This window comes from Vicugna pacos, unplaced genomic scaffold, assembly GCF_048564905.1.
Source record: "Vicugna pacos unplaced genomic scaffold, VicPac4 scaffold_19, whole genome shotgun sequence".
NCBI lineage: Eukaryota > Metazoa > Chordata > Mammalia > Artiodactyla > Camelidae > Vicugna > Vicugna pacos.
Window position 1 is genome coordinate 70,177,462 of NW_027328740.1, and position 21,581 is coordinate 70,199,042.

General features: G+C 47.0%; 2 long non-coding RNA genes across 2 annotated transcripts; both read right to left on the bottom strand.

The window, feature by feature from the left end:
• Positions 1-6,174: 6,174 nt before the first annotated feature.
• LOC140693542 (uncharacterized) lies at positions 6,175-14,508 on the bottom strand. The gene is made up of 3 exons (XR_012069310.1): positions 14,269-14,508; positions 6,845-7,004; positions 6,175-6,442 (listed from the first exon to the last, which is right to left on the bottom strand). It is a non-coding gene; the product is annotated as an uncharacterized lncRNA (long non-coding RNA).
• Positions 14,509-14,706: 198 nt separating this feature from the next.
• LOC140693535 (uncharacterized) lies at positions 14,707-21,581 on the bottom strand. The gene is made up of 7 exons (XR_012069301.1): positions 21,342-21,581; positions 19,483-19,611; positions 19,007-19,139; positions 18,566-18,619; positions 18,095-18,291; positions 16,217-16,326; positions 14,707-14,821 (listed from the first exon to the last, which is right to left on the bottom strand). It is a non-coding gene; the product is annotated as an uncharacterized lncRNA (long non-coding RNA).

Sequence of the window (21,581 nt, forward strand, 5' to 3'; positions counted from 1 at the left end):
ATCTCTTACAACTACATGGGAATCTACATTACATCTAAAAATAAAAAGTCTATTATTTTAAAGAGGCTATTGAGTTTAAATCAGCTCACCATCTCAAATAAGGAACACACAGTACAAATAAGAGAATGCGCAGCCCATGAGATGCACTCAGTAAATATTCCCACTGAACCCACTGGTCCCTCCAAATTCAGAGCATGAGGATGTGTCCTCGTGGCCAGAGGCCACTGCACCTGAAGCTAAAAAAGCTAATGGTCCCCACTTTCAAAAGCCCCTGCCACCAACCTAGGTCTAATTTTGTATTTGTAATTTTTTTTCTTTTTATAAAATAGAAATCCCCAATTGCATAGCCTTCAGGTCACCAAAACCTGACCACAGAGATCATGATGGCAACCCTCCTTGGTGAAACAATAAAATGAAAAGCCATTTCCACAAGACCTGTGTGTAAATCTACTAGGGAACTTCATCCTGGACTGAGAGGAAGAGGACTGGGGAGGAGGGGGCAATCTGAGGCACACAGACCCATGGGCCACCTGTCCCACGATGGACATTACACTCAACCCTCACCCTCCAGGAACTTCAAAATACACACAGACAGAGTGATGTGGACAATATATATGTATTTTTAAAGAAATTCCGACTCTCTAGCAGGTCTTGTATCTACCGAGACACAAATGGCTTATGTGTATAATGTTTCACAAAAGCCTTAAAACATTACCACCCCAACTTGACACATTAAGAAACTAGGGATAGAGGTTTATCACATTGTGCAAGATTAGAGAGATGCCACATCAGACACTGTATTTAAACCCAAGCCTTTGCTCCAGTGCTCACACAAGAAAGTGTGACATACTGCCCCTTTCCTGCCCTCTCCCTGCAATAAATCTCTGAAGAGTCTTTTCTGTGCCACGTGGAATCACAATCACATCAATTTACCACAAAGAGCTATGTGACTCCTTGGAGGACGTGTCAAAATCTAAAGGGTTGTGATGGGAGGAGAGATTTGAATTTTCTGTTTCTCAAAGGAAACATGGCTTTAAAAGAAACTGAAAAGCACTTATCTAGTCTAAGCCCTCATTGTGTAGAGAAGGAAATGGAGGCTCAGAAGAGATGAGGAAAGGGCGTTATTAACAAATATTGCCTCAGTGCAGCACCAAGCCAGCCCTGGGCCCTTCTGGGGGAGTACCTGGAAGGCCCAGGAAAATGATTGTTAGAAAAAGGAAAGAGAAGAAGCATACAAGGCCCTGTCTCTACATCACCATACCATGAAGTTCCACCAAATTATCCAGTATTGGGTGCAGCCAAAATTTAGGTGGGCTAAAGAGGTTATAGAAACCTGGAAGTCTCAACCATAGTGGAAATTCCAACATTTACTGTTTTTTTCCAAGTTCAAGCATCAGTTCAGTGGGCGCTCCATACGAGGGACTACACGAGGCCTGGAGTTCTCCCAAATACAGATCTCTATTATCACGTGTGCAAACCACACACAGGCCCACCAGAAGAAAAACGCCCACACATAAGATGGAACTACTGAAACAGAAAAGAGCCAACCAGCATATATTGCTAGCAAAAACGGTGCTGCTAGAAATAGACTCATGGACATAGAAAGCAAACTGTTGTTAGCAGGCAGGAAAGGGAGGATTAACAGATACACATTAATAAATATAAAATAAATGACAAGGACCTACTATATAGCACAGGGTACTATTTTCAATTTCTTGTAATGAGTTGTACTAGAAACAATCTGAAAAACATTTATATACATATGCATAAGCTTATAACTGAATCTCTGCTGTACATCTGAAGCTAACATGGTAAATTTACAACACTTCAATAAAAAATAATTTTATATAATAAGTAAAAATAAAAGCAACGCCATAAAAAAAAAGTAAAAGAACACGGTAATCCCCTTAGCTGTAGGTGGTGGAGAACTCTGCAAGCACCAAGTCCACTCGAATACTCCAGCACTGGCGGTCTCTCATTCTAACCATCAGAGAATCACTTGGCTTCTACGAGGTTACTTTTCTCTTCAGTGAAAGGCTACAGTTCCATCTAATGATGTATTGAATCTCATCATTCACAAACCCAAGTATTAATGAGGATTTCCCATAGGCCTGGCTCTGGACAGATGAAAAGATAGGGTCCCAGATATATTCATGTGTAGAAGAAGTTTATGCCATAAAGACATTAATTCTTCCTGCTTTGATAGACAGATTCATTGCAATTCTGATTAGAATTCCTCCCAGATATTTCATGGAATGTAACAAGTTAATTTATGGTCAGGAACAGCCAAGAAACTTCTTTAGAACCACCACTGGGAAGGGGTGGATAGGTCATGCATTTCAACTGGTCTTTCTGATGTGATGAAAACGTTCTGGAATAATAATGGTTGCACAAATGTGAATATGCTAAAAGCTGCTGAATTGTAACATTCAAGTGGGTGGACTTCATGTTGTGTGAACAATATCACAATAAAGCTGTTATATGAAAAAATCCTTCTTGCCAATTATTTTTCCCTCTATACTACTAGTCTGTCCCACAATTTAAGTAAAACAAACAAACAAAAAAAAACAAAACAAACCAGATTTTGCCAGGAGCTCTTTAGGAGTGCAATGTCCCTGGGTCTCCAACGCCTCAGGTTGTGCTGTTCCTGTTAACACACAGTAGCTGGGCTGGACTAGTTACGAACTATAAGTATCTTTTTAAGATCGACGGTCTCACGTTTCACCCTGGGAGAGTGAATGATGGAGGATGAGACAGCCTCATGCCTTCAGCTCATTTTTAACTGAACCAAGCCCTGCTTTCACCACTGTAATCCCTCTCAGTATAAAAACATGTGACATCAACAAGCACCGCCATCATAACACCTGAAAGTGTTCAAGGTACTTATCTGGGGCAGAAATCCTGATCAAGGAGACAGAAGCTCCCTCAGCACTGCCGCTCCCTTTTCCCGACTCCACCAGGAGAAGCTGGGAGTTACAGCCGCGGGCTCTCAGCCTGGGGAGCAGCGCCCACGCCGCTAATCTGGACCTCAGGGATCGGGAAAGGGAGAGGAAGGCAGCCCCGGGGTCGCGGGGCAGGGAGAGCGGGGTGGGGGACGCGGGCTGCAGCCCCGCTCGGAGGCCAGCCCCAGCCCCAGCCCAAGCCGCCCGCCCCGTCCGGGTGTGCAGACCCCGCCCGCCCGGGACACAGCCCGCCCAGTGGTGGGGACGGGTCGGCGGCCAAGGAGAGGAAGACCGGGAGGGGAGGACTCGCCGGCGGGAGAGGGGAAGCGGATGCCAGCCGCGGACTGAGGGGAGCCCGGCTGGGTCAAGAGGCGGCAGGGGCACACCTGGCCCTGGGCAGCTGTGGCCGGTGCGCCGGGGCAGGTGGCGCGGGCAGAGGGGTCTGGCCCGAGCAATCCAGCTGAACACACGCTGACTGGCGCCCTGGGGGGCTGTGACACGCCGACCGCCCTCCCGCAGCCGCCTCACCCCTTTCCCGATATCCCCTCACCTTGCACTTCCACAGCCAGAGGCCCCGGCCCCAGGCAGTAGCCAAAGGCCTACAGGGCGACAGAGCTGAGAAGCCATTGGGGCCGATCCCCGGCTCGGAGCTGGAGCTTCCAACCCGCGGTCCAGCTGGCAGCAACTGCGCATGCGCAGGAGGGCCAGCGATCCGCTCTGGGTCCTGAGAGAGAAGGGGAACCGAGGGAGGGAGAATAGGGGAGGAGGAGGGGAGGCGGGGAAAAGTGGAGGGAGACACATGGACAGGAGGAGCAGAGGGAAGGCAGTTATCTGGAATTGGGAGGGGAGTAACAGAGATGGGGAGAAAGCGTTTTACCTCTTGTGGCACCCCGAAGGAGGCAGCAGTCCTGCCTATACACCCTTCTCTTACCCGTCATTGCCCACAGCTCATATTTTACGTCCCTGGCCCAGCCCTCCAGCTAAGGTCTCTGCAGAAACCCTACGGGTATCATACCCGTTGCCCCCACAAGGAGCTAGGTTTACTGTTGCTCAGGGAACCAAGCACCCGCAGGTGTTGTTTTCAGAACTACCTTGGGAAGAGTACATATTCCCCTCTTACACGCTGGGAAACAGGCAGGCACGATCTCTGCCTTAGCTCCACTGTCCCAAATGTTGGGCTGGCAGGGAGCGGGAGGTAAAATGTCAGAGCCCCAGAAGGAGCAGACTGCCTGAGTGTTGGTGTAGAGTCCCCATCCCTCCTGGGTAAACCACACCCCAACCTCGGGGAATAATCAAGGGCTCACCGTAGGCCCCTGTGTGTGGGAGAGCTGCCCTCAGTCCCAGTGTCCAACTTGCTAGGTAGGTAGAAGTGTTATTGAGTCCAAATTCATTCTCCTCAGTGCAGGACAGGCCAGTAAGTTGGGAGACCAAGTGTTGGGGCATGGAATAGCAAGTTTCTGTAGACCTAGATGGCAAACTAATGTCCTGGAAAACCATCTCCCCAAGTCACAATTCAGGCTGCTTTCCTATGTGCTTGGTTTTTGCAAACTTCTTGGTGTAGGAATTCCTTCTTGTTAGAATCCTTTGTTCTTGCAGCTATCTCCCTGGGTCAGATCCCTGTAAACCTCCAACAAAACAAACGTTATTTTCTATTCTGCAACGTGTTATCTTTATATGATTGGAAAAGTGTTAAATACCCTTAAAGGTCAGAGCCTTCAGAATAGGCTCTCCTGTATATTTTAGGCTCTAGGCAACATTGTTTTACAAGCAAGAAGAAGCCTAGGAGACAGAGCACAGGGTTAAAGTCAAAGGAACAGATCTAATATGGAGTCAGATTTCTTCTTTTCTATTACTGTGGCAGAAGCCACTTGAGGATTTAAATCCCTTAAAGTTAAAAATAAGTAAAACTTTAAAGGAATTTACATACATTGGTGGGAACTTGCATAGCATATCTGGAAAAGCACACAAAGGATTGTAAACATTGGCATCTCCAGGGAGGCATGTAAGAACAGAGGATGAGGGAAATCTTCTTTCACTTGAGTATTTTTTGCTCTGTTTGAATTTTTTTAACCATATGCATATATTTCTTTTTCAGTTAAAATAAATGTGTAATGGAGCAAAGGAGTAACTAGCTCAGCAAATACAGCAGCCATAGACTCACTGAGTCATCATTTTCGATTTAAGCCAGGAAGCATTGATTGTCTCTCTCCTATGTGCCCAGTGCTGTTTTAAAACATTTTTATATATTTTTTTAATAAAATAATAACATGCTATCCCTCACCCCTGCTCAGGGCTGGTGGGAAACCAACTGAGTTTTTATTGAGTTGTTTTCCAAGGAGTAGAGATGAGTTATAAACAGAACACAACTTCAGGGCAAAACAGGCGGACTGGTTTTCCAGCAGGCCAGATAGCGATGACGGGTTTTCAATAGAGGCGCACAGAGGCTGAGAGAGAAAGCCTCCAGGACCCTACAGAAAGCTGCCCACAGTGCCTTCTCCATGGCACTACTGAAATAGGAAAGAACAAATCTGACTCCATATTAGATCTGTTCCTTTGACTTTAAACCTGTGCCCTGTTTCCTAGGCTTAGTCTTGCTGTTTCTGCACCTTTTGTGAAACAATGTTGCCTAGATCCTGAAATATACAGGAGACCCTATTCTCAAGGCTCTGACTTTGAAGGATATTATCACTTTTCCATTCGTATAAAGATAACAAGATACAGAATAGAAAATAACATTTGCTTGTTGGAGGTTTACACGGATCTGACCCAGGTGAAGAGCTGCAAGAACAAAGGATTCTAAAAACAAAGAATTCATACACCAAGTTTGCATCAACCAAGCATTCCTGCTTCCCCTTTTTAATATAAGAAGAGCCTGAATTCTGACTTGGGATGATGGTTCTCCAGGACATTGGTCTACCATCTTCTCCACTGGCTTTACAAATTAAAGCCGCTATTTCTTGCCCCAAATCCTTGTCTCCTGATGTGTTGGCCTATAATGCACGAGTAGAACAAGCGTGGACTCGGAAACACAAACATACATTGAAAGTACGCATTTGGTATATTAAATGACCTGCTTCCACTCGTATTCCTGAGGTTTTCTTCTCTTGACCACTCCTACTATATTTATGAAAAACCTGTCATGTGGACACATTTCCTTCTCTAGCCACTACCCTTCCATGTAAAAACTGATGCCAAGAAGGCAATGGAAGTTGCTAGAAGGTATTACCTGGCCAAAAAAGAGCAGAAGTGGGTTCTGGCTGATGTTCAGGAGCAGGCCGGGGCACCTGACAAGATGTCATAAGTACGGATAGACAGCTGGGCACCAAAGGAGAAGCTTCTAAACTTCCATGAGGGACTTGGATAGGAAGGAACAGTCCCAGACTATAGCTCTGATCCCACCACGAGCTTCCTGGGCAAGGCTGGGCAAGTCATTTAAATTCTCTAGACCCGTGCTGTCCAACACGGGAGCCACCAGCCACATGCAGGATTATGATGTTATTCTGTAGCCAGACAGAATTATAAATAAACACTTTATTGCAAAGGGTCAGCAGGTATAATATTTAAAAACATTATTGGTTATCTTGCCTTAACAAGTTATTTTTGTATGTCTAGCTTTCTGTGGGTTGTAATGCCTGCGACTAATGTTTCCCTTACAGTGAGGTATTTTGAAATTATAAGTTACTGGACACAGTACACTCATATCACAGTTGAAAAAAACTGATTAAATAAGCAAGGTGATCTGACTTAGTAGTTATGAGCAGGGGCTCTGGGGCCAGCCTGCATAAGTATTAATTCTCACTCTCCCTCCAGGGAGTTCTGTGTGAATCTTGGACAAATTATTGTTGCTGTTGTTGTTGTTGTTGTCGTTGTCATTGTTATTGTTTGTGCCTCTTTTTCCTTACCTTTTAAATAGCGAGGAAAATGTAGACTCTATCCCCTACAGTGTTGGCAGGATTAAATGAGTAAACGTCTGTGCTGCCCACTTCCCTGGGTTTCAGCATTCTCCAGGCAATCAGTGCCAAACGCAGTGGCATTCTCCACTGTCTTCGTCAGTCTGGGATTCTGTAACAAATTACCGTGTGTCGGGTGGCTTAAACAACCAGCATATTCCTTATGGTTTGGAGGCTGAGGCTTTCAAGGTCAATGTATCTGGGAGAGGATTGCCAGCTCGAAGATGGCTGTCTTCCCACTATCTTCATGGCCCAGAGAGGAGAGAGAAGCAAGCACTTTGGGGCCCTGTATAAGAACACTAATACCATTCATGAGGGCAATACTCTCATGACCTCATTTTATCCTACTAATCACCTCCCAAAGGCCCCGCATCCCTATATCATCACCCTGGGAGATGAGGTTTCGACATATGGATTTTGAGGGGATGCATTCAGTCCACACATCGGCTAACTCTCCCAAACATGCAGTCATCAAACCTGTAGCTAATTTCAAAATAATGTTTATATCTCTCTGCCCATTTCCATTCCTACATCTACTAACACTGAAGCCCTGCTACATTTTATTTCTTATTTTCCTTGTGAGGTTTAATTGATTCCTCTAACTCCAAGGATTCGCTCACTCCAGTCTTCTTGACAGCCCTGCCAGGTAGGTCTTCCTTAAAACACCTTCCCACTTCACCTGGTTGTTTTTTAGGTGTAAATGTCAGAATTCTCTCCACACCCCATCCTAGACCTTTAATCCCTTACACTACCACTCACTATGTTATTTTCCTATTACCACTGTAACAAATTCCCATAAGCTTAATAGCTTAAACCAGCACAGACTTATTAGCTTATGGCTGTGGATGTCAGAGATCCAACACAGTTCTCATTGGGATAAATTCAAGATACCAGCAGGGTTCCTTCCTTCTAGAAGGTCTAGAAGAGAATGTTTCCTTTTTTTTTTCCAGTTTACAGAGGTCACCCACCTTCCTTAGCTTGTGCCCCTCAACTTCCTCCATTTTCGTGGTCAGCAGCCTTTCTGAACATTGCTCCATCGCTACACCTCCCTCTGATTTTAAACTCAGCTGGGAAATATCCTCCAATTTAAGGACCCCTGTGATTACATTCAGCCCACCTGGACAATCCAGACTACTCACCCTATTGTCTCATCTCAGGATCCCCTTGTCCCATCCCACTCAGGCAGTATGTATGTGGCTGTGACATTCACCTTGTGTAACATTTCCTCATGAGCAATTTATGGTTCAAGGCACTTATAAGTGACTTTTTGTTTTTCTTCCTTATCCTTTCTACATTCAGTTTGTCTGGTGAGATTATATGAATCCATTTTATTTGTGCCCCTGCACTAATCTATAATAATGTATCATGGGTTTAAAGGCTAACTAATAGACAATTTAGGAGACAGAAATCCTCTAAGATTTTTAATCCTAAAATATCTGTCATCCCTTTTGCCATGTACAGTAACATGTCACAGGTGGCTACCCTGTGGCCGGGGAGGGACATGATTCTGCCATCACACTCCCCTCATTCTCACCAATGTGCTGATCAACTAACCAAGGATCTATGCTCTCCAATTCACTCACTTCCTCCTCCTTTCCATTGACTATCCTGTTCCCACCGCTTCCTTCATTCACCACATCAGGATTTCATGACCACATTCTCCCCTAAATGAAATGGGTATCTTGCATCTAATGTCTGACAGCTGTTCTTATTGTATATGCACACACTGACCTACACATAATCCCGTCCATCTCTTTATTTTCCTAGAATCTTCCAGAAGAATCAGTTCCATGATGATGATGATGATACTGACAATGATGACAGGGGCCTCTCAAGGATTCTGATAAAGAGGGAATCGATAAAGGGAGGGAATCATTGCAAAATTGCCCCAGAAACAGGCTTAAAGGTAAATAACTCTTATAGTGTTTAATGAAATTGACTAATATTTAACTATTTTTAAGACTTTATATCACTGAATTTAAAATTTTAACGGGAATTTTCATTCACCACTAACCAAGATTCAACTCTGGGACCAAAATCTAAGGATTTCTGTCTTCTAAAAAATTGTCCACTAGCCTTTTAAACACGTGATCCTTTTAAAAAGTTTAGTGCTGGGCTGAAAATAAGCAGGATTCATATAATCTCACGAGACACAGTGAATGTGGAAAGACTAAGAAATAAAAACAAAAAGCCATTCATAACGTCTTGAACTTTATGTTGCTCACAGGAGAAAATGTTTGCCAATGTGTGTGTCACATCAAAATGACGACTGAGTGGGATGGGGAAGCTGATCTTCCTCATCAGTCATTTATGCTGATTTGTTAGATGCCAAAACAGTTTCCTCATTGAAATTGCTTCTAACAAGTATGGAAGAATTTAGGTTCTACCAAAAGCAGGCTAAATATTTTCCCCTGCTTTCAGGTCTCTGGACTGAATGTCCCCACAAGAAGGACATGGTTATGTTTCATAGGGAAGTCTTCCTGAGAAGCAACAGGCTTTTCTAGGGCAGAACTGCAGGGCCCCCCATGGAGGGCTGGAGGAGTTCTAGAGGGGACACTGGAAAAACAGCAGGAGTGAATTCAGATACTGCTGCTCAGGTCGCCAAAGACAGCATTGCTATCTCTAAGGATATGACATTCTCCCAAATTTTCCATGAGTGAAGGAGCCTGTGAACACTAAGCAGGTTGTTAAGACACAGCAGCACATAATTTGCGTGACAACACAATTAGAGTATGATTTGATATTTGCAAAATAACTAGCCCATTGTTCTTTGAAACTGCAGCAGTAGCAATAGAAATAAAAAAGACTGAGCCGTCTTGGAGACAACAATCAATAAACAATTCTAAATCTGCAGAATTCCTTGACAATATTCAAGCAATGAGCTAGATGTGTGCTGCAGATACCTCTTACTGCAGGGCTCACTCCTGCAAAGCATAGAACTAGTTTCTCAGCACACAGAGGGAACCAAGTCAAGATTCCTAATCTTTTGAGATTTACTAAATGGCTGGAAAGGTCAGACAAGTACATACAGGCAAATATGATTAAGTGTAATCAAATAATATCAAATGTGATTTGAGCACAGACGAAAGAGAAATTCCTTTCACCTGGGATCTAGAGAGACTTCTTCAGAAAATGTGGCTTTGGAGACGGCCAAAGACATGGGTGGAATTTTGGCAGAACAGGATGTAAGGAATTTAAAAACTTATTCTATAATTCATATAAAAATTCAAAGGATCCCAAAAATCCAAAACAACTTTGAACAAGAAAAACAAAGTTGGAAGACTTGCACTATCTGATTTTCAAACTTTTTTTATAAAGCTACAGTAATCAGAAATTAGGGTGTTGGTGTAAAACAGGAAAATAGAATAATGGAACACAATAGAATGTTCAGAACTAAACCAAGACTTATACAGACAATTGATTCTCAAAAAGGATGCTGTGGAGAAAGGATCTTTTCAGCATGTAGTGCTGGAACAATTAGATCGTGATACGCAAAAAAAAAAAAATGAACTTTGATCCACACCTCACAAAATATACAAAATTTACCTCAAAATGGATCATAGATCTTAATAGGAAATCTAAAACTATAAAACAGCTAGGAGAACAAGCATAGGCTTAAGGTTTATGGCCTTGGGTTTGGCAAATTTTTCTTTGCTATGACACCAAAAGTATCATCTATTTTAAAAAGAAACTGATAGAGTGAACTTTATGAACATGAAGACTCTTCAATGCTCTTCTAAACACTGCTAAGCAAATGAAAAGACAAGCCATAGACAGAAGCTATTTGCAGATCATATATCTGATAAAGGTCTCTCTTTGTATCTGATCCAGAATAAAGAGGTCTCAAAATTCAATAATAATTCAAACACCTGAATGAATGAGGCCAGAAAACACACTTCAGTAAAGATATCCAGATGGATAATAAGCATATGAAAAGATGCTGATTAAAGGTGTCATTAGTCATTAGAGAAATGCTTTTAAAAACCACAGTGAGATACTAGTTCACATACATACTAGAATGAATACAGTTAGAAAGACTGACCTTACAAGGTGCTGGCAAGGAAGTAGAGCAACCAGAACTGATACACACCACGAGGAATTTACAATAGTACAACCATTTTGGAAAAGTCTTTAACAGATTCTTTTAAAAAGGTAAACACCTGTGTACCATATAATCCAGACATTCCTCATCTGGTGCTTTAGAAAGGAAAAGCATATGTCCATACAAAGACTTGTAACCAAACATTCACTGCTATTTTATTTATAATAGCACAAGTTGTAAATAACCCATGCATCCATCAAGAAGTAAATGCAGAAAGAAATGATGGTCTATACAAACACTGCTCACAATAAACTCTTCAGTAAAAACTCAGCACTAAACAATACTCTACTATAAGACAAACAAGCTATTAATACAGCAACACAGATGATTCTCAAAATAATTACACTGAATGAAAGAAGTCAGACAACATAGAGTAGATACTGCATGAATCCATTCATATAAGGATCTTGAAAATGCAAACCACTATGTTGTGATAGAAAGCAGATCAATGGTTCCCAGGGGAAGAGACGGGGAGGGAGGGAGGGACAACAAAAGTCAGGAGAGAAGCTTTGTGGGTGATGGGTATGTTCACTGTCTTGAGTGTGGTCATGGTTCCTTGGGGATATACTTACGTCAAAACGTATTAAGCTGTACACTTTAAACGTGTGAAAATTATTTTGCCAAGTATACCTCAAAGCTGTTTTAAGAAAAAAGGCACTTTAGTCCTGATCCACCTCAGCGCCTGATTGGAGTGACATGATCAGTCCCTCACACTGTCTGCCTAACGGGAAGGTAGAAAAGCTCTCACGGAAGATAACATGGATTTTTCATTTGCAATGTCTGCCATGTAATAAAGAATTTCTAGACATGCAACATGTCCAGACTATATGACAGATAACATGAGAATAAGGAGCATTAGACAAAGGATGCAAACCCCAGGTGATGTAGGCATCAGAGTTACCAATAAAGGCTATAAAATACTTTTAATATATTCAAGAAAATAAGGAAATGATGGGACAATAGATAACAGGGTAGAGACTTTCACCAGAGAAATATACTGGAATGTATTTTTAGGAAAAGTCAAACTGATACTCTAGAACTGAAGCTTTCAGCTCTGGAAACAGGTAAACAGAGCTAATTAGGATCCCTTTTAAGTAAAACTTTCAGTAATTCTGGGTAAAATATAACAACAAATTAACACAGAGCTAACTATGGAGAGAGAAGTTCCCTGATGACAATACAAAGAGGACACTTAAAGCCCAGAGTGGTCACCTTGTGAGCTGATGCCACCGCACCCTGGAGGGAAGGGGTTTTCATCTGCACATAAATAGGGATACAATGTCCATGTAGGAAAAAGGGTCCATACCAGATGTAGAAGACTCTTCCTCTATATCTATATAGTCAGAGACAGAGATGTAAAGTGGCAGCAGAGGTCACAGTGACACAGGGCCCTGGGCCAAGGAGTGTGAGCACCTCTGCAAGCTGGGAAAGGTAGGATGACGAATCCCTCCCAAGAGCCTCGGTGTGGAACTTAGCCTTGGCCACTCGTTGGTTTTAGCCCACTGACATTGACTTTGCACTACTGCACCCTAGAACAGGGAGAAGATGAATGTGTATTGCTTTAAGCCACTGAGTCTGTGGTCCTTTGTTACAACAGCAATAGGAAAGGAACTCAGGAACCAATATGAACTTGAACCACAGGCTGCCTGCTGTGCTGGCAGGAAGTCCTTTGTCTCTGATCCTGGGGGAGTGTCCTGTCCTCTGGCAGCATCCACAAACTACCTCATGCTAACTTGGCAGTTTGCAGAGGGTTAAATCTTATCCCTGCACAGTTCTTGATATTTAGTTAATAAAAATGATGGTGTCATCATGGGTATTTTTCCATCTTTTAAATACCCTTCAGTCTTCTAATAAAGCTACTTCTAATTAAGAGACCGTGTAAATAGTTTTCAATCTTCATAATAAATAACTGTGGTTTTATCTGGTTACTTAAATTATGAATAATAATGTTCACATTTGTAAAAGTTATTAAAATCAACATTGTTTAATGAAAATATCATTTCTTTTCGCATGAACATGTATTAACTACAAGAAATGTTCCATGCTTTCTTCTACGATTTACTGTTAGAGCCTTAAAGAATAATATTTTCCTCAAAAGATATTACGGCAAAGGGATTTCTTTTGGTGGAACTGTTCCGGCATCAAATCTGGTGCATGTCTCAGGCCACTGGCAACATAGAGATGATAGAAATTAGGAGGCATTATAAACACAGAATCATTTTTAAAGGAATTAAAAAAACTGGATGTGTGTAAACAAAGAATCAGAGAATATTCTGGTGAAATAAATGTATTTTTCAGCTTAAGCAAGACATGGGGTGAATAAATCTGAAATGAAAAAACCACCCAGAGATTAGCAGCGAGTCATGCACGCAGTGTGAATGATCAAAACCAAGTTGTTTCCAAACCAGTGTGCAGGCTTGATGCCTTCATGAATCAAATCTGTGTGGCACCAGGCCACCTCGAATACATGTTGATGAGGTATTTATAAGCCCTTCACCATCCCAAATCAAAGCCCACGCACGAGCCACAAGACCATCACCTACACATTTGGAAAACACACAACATGGTGAATAGCACTTTTCTTGTTCAGTAGCCGGTGGCAGCGAACTGTCAGCAGACAGAGATACAGGGACACAGAGGCACCTCCCCTCACTCAGCTGATAAACTTCCGTGCATCCCTGGGGACAGGATTGTCATAAAATGCACCATGGATTGATCCTCCTCCTAGGAAAGGAACCGTAGTGCTGTCATTAGGTTTGAGCAGGGGTGGGTGGAGGATCTCAGAAGAGTTGTTTCAGCACACCAATAGAATTCTTGGCCACCGTGACCACGAAAGACAAGTCCCCTGCCATCCCGGTAGGCACTTGGGCTCCTGACAAAAGCTGGGCTCAGTAAAGGGTTGAGTAGAAGGCACAGACCTGAGGGATGCCCCAGCAATAGGCAGGAGGTAGGGCCTGGTTTATACTGCTCTGGGTGTATCCCAGACTCATCCGAATACGAAATCAGAAATTTGCAAAACAGCAGAGCTGGGGTGGATCATCTACTCCAGACTCCTCACCTTACAGTTAAAAGGGTGGCAACCCTGACAGGCAAAGCAACGTGCTAAAGGCAGAGCGTGGAAGTGGCAGTGCCAGATGAAACGCAGCGTGCAACCCCCGTTCAAGGCCGCTGACTCTGACGACGGGGCCAAGGTTTCCAATGAGGAGAATAAGACAGTGTAAATACTTTGTTCCCCCTAAAACCCCAAATGTTTTTTAAAGGCACAAAAACTCACCTTAACTAGATCTCTTCTGAGGGGGCTCTCTTCTGCTTCTTCGTCTTTCTGTCTCCATTTCCCTCTCTCAGACACAAACACATTCAGTTTTGTGAAAGGGGACTTCCTTCCATACAAAGACAGACTTCACATTTTCAGAAAGATACCTGAGAAAGCACGTTTCTCAATTCAAGTCTTTGTGTGAGTTCTGGGCAACTGGCTTATTTTCTAGAACAATCGGTAGTTACAAAATCAGGAAATCATCTTCCACAAAGGCAGAGTTCTGGTCCGTGTTGATAAAGTTGGGGATGTCACATTTCATGAGTCTGTTCGGCTCCTCCTCTGGCCACCTGCTGCATCTGATGGCTTCCTGGAGCCGAATAACACTGTAAAGGGCTATGGTAGGGATACCAGCTTTGGCCTTGTCCAAGTGGTCCACTTCATTGATGTAGCAGTGAAAGAGGGACCTAGATTCGTCATTGCACTGCCAGAGAACACCTTGGGCAGCAGCGGTCTTCCAAAGTCTGACACAAAGCTGTTGAGTCTAAATCTCTTCTCGGGAGACTCTGCATTGCTACAAAGAAAACCAAAATAAAATATCGTTCACAGTGTAGCTCGGTGACCTGAAGAATCATAGTTTTTGCCATCTACTGAGAGTAAATCCCTGCACAGAGCATGCTGACATGCACTGGAATTGAAAGACATCACTTCTGAACACATACAATTAAACCCAAGGCAAAAGTCTAAAGTGAGGGCCCATGGACCATCCTAAAAAGACATCGTTCCCTGAGAATCCTCAATATTGGTGCCTCGCACACCAGTGTTTCTCCGTGGGACACTCAGATCTCTTCATCAGGATTCGTTAAAGTGCTTCTTAAAATGCAGAATCCTGGGGTGCACACCCTCAGAGTCTCCAGAGGTAGCGACTGGTAGTCTGTATTTTCATAGCCACCAGGATAACTAAACATGCTCAAGTTTAGCACCGCAGTCTACATCGGGTCACCTGAGCATCGACAATTCTGTCTCACGGGATGGGGGGTGCCATGTGTGTCAGGGTGCTGTCCTACCCATGTGTCTCCCCTGATTCTCAGAACTGACAGTGCTGCCCCATTGGGCACGAAATACCACCGTTTCACAATGCATACGCAGGGCGCCCGACTGAAAAACAATCAGTGATAGGAGAGGGGACAAAACTCAGCTTCCTGTTACCTTGTTTCACTTACTGTGGGACGAGTGATCAATTCAAGGGTAATAAATCAGTGAATGAGTGAATAACATGACTCGCGTTAGTCCCACGAGTGCCTGGAAGAGCAAGCCTGGGCACATTGAGAACCATAACAGCCCATCTACTTAAATGTCATCCTCCACAGATCTATGTAAAGGTTACTTCCACCCAGGCAGTGACTCCAGAAGGGCAAGAATCATGTATGAACACACTCTCAAATCCAGAACAGAACCTGACAACAATTAGGCTCTGGAGTCTGCGTTTAGCGAGTGTGGAATCTCAGTGATTCCAGCTCTTACACCTTGCCTTCCCATCCCACCACACACGATATGGCCCTTATGTCCAGTTCTCCCGGGGCTGGGGCCACGGAACCCATTTATAGGACTGGAAGAATCTGATCATTTAAACCATCCCCCAGATTATCATCAAGAGTCACCTGCATTTCAGGGATCAGTAATCCCAGAAGCTTTGCAGTTCAGGCAGCTGAGGGATTTTTATATCAGCTCTGTCTTCTACTGTGACTGCCTGGGTGACATCAGACAAGGAATTCTGAAAAGCCTGAACTTTTCCTTTCAGGAATAATCTAATTAACAAATCTCGTTGACCACTCAACAAATGTGATGTGAAGATCAATAATTTACACAGGAGTACAACATTCACTAGGTCGTGGATTTAGAATCAGAGGAAAATCATTTTAGAAAGATTGACAGAATGTAGCTTTAATGCGAATTTAAGTATTCTTACATTTCAGTAAATCATCTTCCCCTACTTATCACTTCACCCAAGTTTAAAAGATGTCTGAGAACAGGGATGAGTGTGTCAGCAATCTGAGACCCAATAACCTAAAATGTCACCTAGGAAAAAGAGGGGAGTAACACATTTTTAAAAAGCATGGTGAGGATGGCGGGGCCATCCCCAACCCCAGACTAAGAAGCTCTGAGTAATAGCTTTCCTGCCTGCCTGGGGCATCAGCTGATGTGAAAATCCACCCAGAAACCTCACTGTCCAGCAGCTCTTCCATAACACAGGCTACACTTTCTCAGAATTAAGAATTGCGTCCAGTAACCACTTCGCTGAAGAATAAAGACAAAGGAGAACAAGAGAGTTCTGCCCCTCCCAAGGGAGAGCCCAGACCTCGGGCTGCATGCACTGCGCCCACCTCCCTGGAGAAGAATAAACTGGAGAAGGGCGTTCTGCGAAACTGCGGCAGCAAAGGTTGAGATGGGAACAAATTGACCAGCTGGCCAGGGACAGCCCCCTCCGTCGCTGCCTTGGCGGCTGCCTCAGCCCTCTCAGCCCATCCTGCCCACCTCCGGTGGCTAAGCTGTCAGAGAAATTGCTTTGCGACCTGGAGCATCAGAGGCTGCCCTCAGGCCAATCTGCGGAAAAGATGGGAGCTAAACCCCCAGCTCCCGAGCGGCAGGCTCCATACCCCCGCCAACACCCCGACGCCCCCGCACCCTACCGCAACCCCGGGGAAATATGACCCGAAGAAGTGTGACCTGGGAACGAGGGGCAGCAGAGGCCGCCCCCACGTCAGGCCTGCAGAGAGATTGGAGCTTATCCTCCAGCTCTCCAGGGGCAGCCCCTGTCCTCTCCACCTCCTGATCTCACCGCGCCCACCTTCCAGGAACAATCAGACCAGGTGTGGGGTGTCAGGCGAATCTTGCGCCAGAGAGGACGTCCCCAGGCCAGGTCAGGGGAGAGGAGAAGAAGTGGCCCCATTAGGCGGGGCAGCCGGCTGTCGCAACTGCCTCTGCCCCTCGACCACATCGGGCCCGTCTCCCAGGAGCAAGCTGACCTGGAGACGGGCATCCGGCTTCTTGGGCAGCAGAGGACGCCCCCAGGATTGGTCACGGGGAAGAGGAGAGCAAATTGACAGGCTCCGCGCTGCAGGTCTTCTACCCCCGCCATCGCCACCCCCGCACCTTAAAGTCACCGCCCAGGGCGCCCCTCCCCCAGCAGGCTGAGTGGGACAGGTGCGTCTGGTGACCTGGGGCAGGAGAGGCCACTCCCACACCAGGCCATCGGGGAGACGGGAGCCAATCCACCAGCTCCCCAAGGCAGCCCCTACCCCCGCAGCAGCCACCAATCTTGCCCATGACCTCACAGTGGCCTCCTCTAGGGAGCAGGCTGACCTGGAGATGGACGTCCGACGAACTTGGGACAACAGGGACCGCCCCCAGGGCAAACCATGGGGGGAAGTGGGAGCAAATGGACAAGTTCCATGGGAAAACCTGCCGCTGCTGCCACCACCCCCAAAGTACCAAGTCCAACTCCCGGGGTCAGGCCGACTAGGATACACGCGTCTCGTAACACAGGGCAACAGCGACCGCCCCCAGGACAAGACGCGGGGAAGATGGGAGCAAATGGTCCGTTCCCCCGCTGCAGGCCCCCGACCACCGCCACCCCTGCACCCTGACTACCCTGCCTCCCGCCCCCAGCAGGCAAAGTGGGACAGGGGTGTCCCGGGACCTGGAGCAGCAGAGGCCGCCTTCAGGCCACGCGGTGCAGACATGGAGCTAATCCACAATCTCCTCCGGGGCAGCCTCCCTATGCCTGCAGCCACCACCTTACCAGCCCCCTGACCGCACCGCACCCATCTCCCAGGAGCAAGCTCACCTGGAGTCGGACCTCAGGCAAATCTCCGGCGGCAGACGTCGCCCCCAAGCCAGGCCGTGGGGGAGAGAAGAAATGGAGCAACTCCCTGGAACACATCCCCTGCCCCTGCCGCCTCCGCCGCCGCCTCCCAGGAGCAAGCTCATCTGGAGACCCGCGTCCCACCTCTAGGGCAGCAGAAGCCGCCCCTGGCTCCGCCTCTGGGGAGAGCGGAGCGAATTGATCGGCTCCCCCGCGGCAGCCTCCCTCCCCCCGTGGGTCCCGCACCTTAACGGCCCCGCCCCTACTCCGCACTCAGCAAGCTGAGTGGGACAGGAGTGTCCGGCGACCTGGGGAAGAAGAGGCCGCTCCCAGGCCCAGCAGCCGGGACAAGGCAGCTATTCCACCCGTTCGCCAGGGGTAGGCCCGCTCCGCCCCTCTGCCGCTGCCACCGCCCTCTGACCTAACCGCCCCACCTCCCAGGAGCAAGCTTACCTGGAGTGCAACATCTGGCGAATCTCCGGCGGCCAAGCCCCACCCCAGGCCAGGCTGCAGGGAAGAGAAGAAATCGATCGGCTTGCCCGGGCAGCCTCCCAACCGCCACCGCCGCCGCCGCCGCCCAAAAGCATTGCAATAGCCCACCGGGGTCAGGCTGACTGCAAGGATGTGCACTTGCCTTCTTATCCTGGCCAGGTCCCTGAGCACCTCCCTGCATCCCTACACTCCCTGCACCTCTGCACCCCTGCTACTCTCTGCAATTCTGCATCCCTCCACCCCCACATCCCCTGAAATGCCTGCGCCCTCCACAGCCCCTGCACCCCTGTCACCAGTTACACTTTTGCGCTGCTTACACTCCTGCACCCCTGCATGTCCCACACACCACCTCTTGGGCCTTTGGCAGAGTCTCTGCTGTTAGACCAATGCACAGTGACTCACTCTTTGCCAGTATATGATGCATCAGTGGACGTCAGGGGTTGCCTGCAGGAAGGTACATGTTCCCGGTCACTAGCCTGGGCCACTAGGGTGATCTCTGTGAGGTCACCCAGGACGGGTTCAGAGATGCTGTTCTCTGGGAAGAGAGGAGTTGAAACCGGTCTTGAGGGCAGAGCTGTGCTCACCAGGCCGTCCACGCTTCATGTTTTACACAGGGCTTCGGAGAAGTGAAATGGATCCGGCCAAGTAATACCGGCCTGCTGTGAGCCCACCTCAGTCCTGGGCTCTGAGTCAGACCGACTGGCTCCCTCAATCAGGGCCCAGTTTGGGCACCTGAATGCTCCCTTTGAGGCATCCCAACAGTTCTCAGGATGAAGTCTGGCTGCTTCCACCCCATGGCCCTCCCTCCTACTGTGCTGGCCTCAGGAAGGTTCCTTATATGGGGAAGAAGGCAGCCCACACCCTACCCCACCCCTCACCTTTCTCTAACCCAGGCTGGTGCTCTCTCTGCCCCTCAGAGTCTGGGAAGCCATCCCTCTTCAGTTATGTCCCTTCTGAGATGGACTTGCTTCCACTCAATTCTAGGCGAGGATGCACCATGGAATGCACTGGGTAAGAGAACCAAAATAAATAATTTCTTCTGTGAGGTTGCCTGTTTATCTACTGGGGCTGGGCTGTGTGTAGTTTGCTACAGCTATTGGTGTGAGAGGCTAAAACAGCCTGTGTGTCCTTGTTTTCATCTCCCCGCTGTCTTTGGGTTTTCCCTAGACACTCCTGAGACATTTACTTCTGTTAGTATTATTCCTGTTATTACACACGGGCCCTACTGACATGGAGGTAAGGTGTTGGGGGAGCGGGACAGAGCAGGGCATCTGCAGTCCTGTGATTAGTTCTCATTGAGCCTGTGCCCTGAGCTGTGACCTCCACAAGTGTGTCTCTTTCCCCCCACCCCAATTTGGGTGACACAGAAGGGATTTCCCTTCTCCCAGGTTGGTTAGGCTCTGGTAAAATAATTTCTCATTAAAAAAACAAACAAAAAACAACTTCCCCCAATGAAACAGAATGTTCTGGGTGTATTTCAATACAGTTATTTTCTCCTCTCCAGGCAGGAAGCATGAGGAGTTATCCTCTGACCTTCATTCTGAGAACAGGACACGGTCCTGGATGTAAAATACATGAAAAAGAGCATGGGGCCCCTCTGACTGGCCCCCTGGACTTGTCACACTCTGATTTCCCCACACTGAGCCTCCTGCTGGCCTCAGGGACCTGTTAAATCTGCCTGCCCCCGGGGTTCTTAAAAAAGCAGGTTCTGCCTTGGGAGCTGTGACTCTCCAAGCCTGCCCGCTGTTCCCTTTGCAACCTCTCTGGGTTGGAAGCAGCTTTCCCCCTCAGTCTTCTGGGATCTAAGAAGAGCAGTGGGTTTGCAGCTCCCTCAGATTTGGTGTTATTTTCAGGACAGGAGGAAGAACTTCTGAGCTCCACACGAGCTGGACCAGAGGCTGGAATCCTCCCTTCCTCTGCCACCGTGCAATCAGTGGCTGTGGTTCTAGCCGAGTTTCTGAAGATGTGGACTTAAACACACATATCCCAGCCCTCACAGGAGCACACAGTCCCATAAATCCCCCTAGTTTCCACTGGTAACTATGGAGCCAATGGGGACACGGGTTTCGGGACCACAGAGGCCTGACTGCACGACTTGCTCCGTGGCCTATTTACGTGGTTGCTCCGGGCCTTGTCTGAAGTGGCTTGTTTACCACACCTGGTACGTGGGAAACACAAAATAAGTACTAGAACCTTCACTTTTTCTCCCTCCAGGGCCTTCAAACGTAGAAAGTAATAAGTGAACTCAGACAGCCTAGTCACCACAATGAGGTCCGTCCAGCCTGGCTCTCCTGAGTGATGGGCACTGACTTGCACCTTAACTCGGAACAGTAGGGGAACTGCCTTCCTCTAACTGGGCCTCTCCCCACACCAGGCACGCCCGCAGCTCAGACGGGGCCAGCTCCCCAACTGAGGTGTGTGCTGGTGGCTTCAGTGTGACCTGGCCCTGCCGGGACATGAACCTGCAGTGAGTGAGGTGGAGGGTCGGGTGGAGGGGGGTCCCTTCTGGGGTGGCAGGGGGCCCGGTAGCACCCCTCCCAGCCTGGTGCCTGGGGCTCCCTAACACCTCCTACAGCTCCTGGGTTGGCTCCGGTCCTGGCCACTCCACACACCCTCCCAGTATCTTTTCATTATGTCCCTTTTCTGCTTTTATCAGCGAGAAGTGGCTTCTGTTGCTTGTTCAGTGAAACAGTACATCGGGAAACCAGACTACTTCTAACATCAGTAAAATACCAACCTCGGTCAGCTCGCCGGGCAGACCGTGCAGCACAAAGGCCTGAACAGGGCTGTGCGAACGGCTTACGTGAAGGGTCCTCAGCATCTGTCTTCAGAGATACAGAAGCTGATGGTTCAGGTAAAACCTCAGGGTGGGATTGAGGAATCCAAAGCTGGTTGGTTTCAAAGGCTAATTGGTCAGACCAGACCCCTGAGCTGTGGTCAGAAGCCTGGCTCACCGTCACGCAGACTCAGCGCCCTA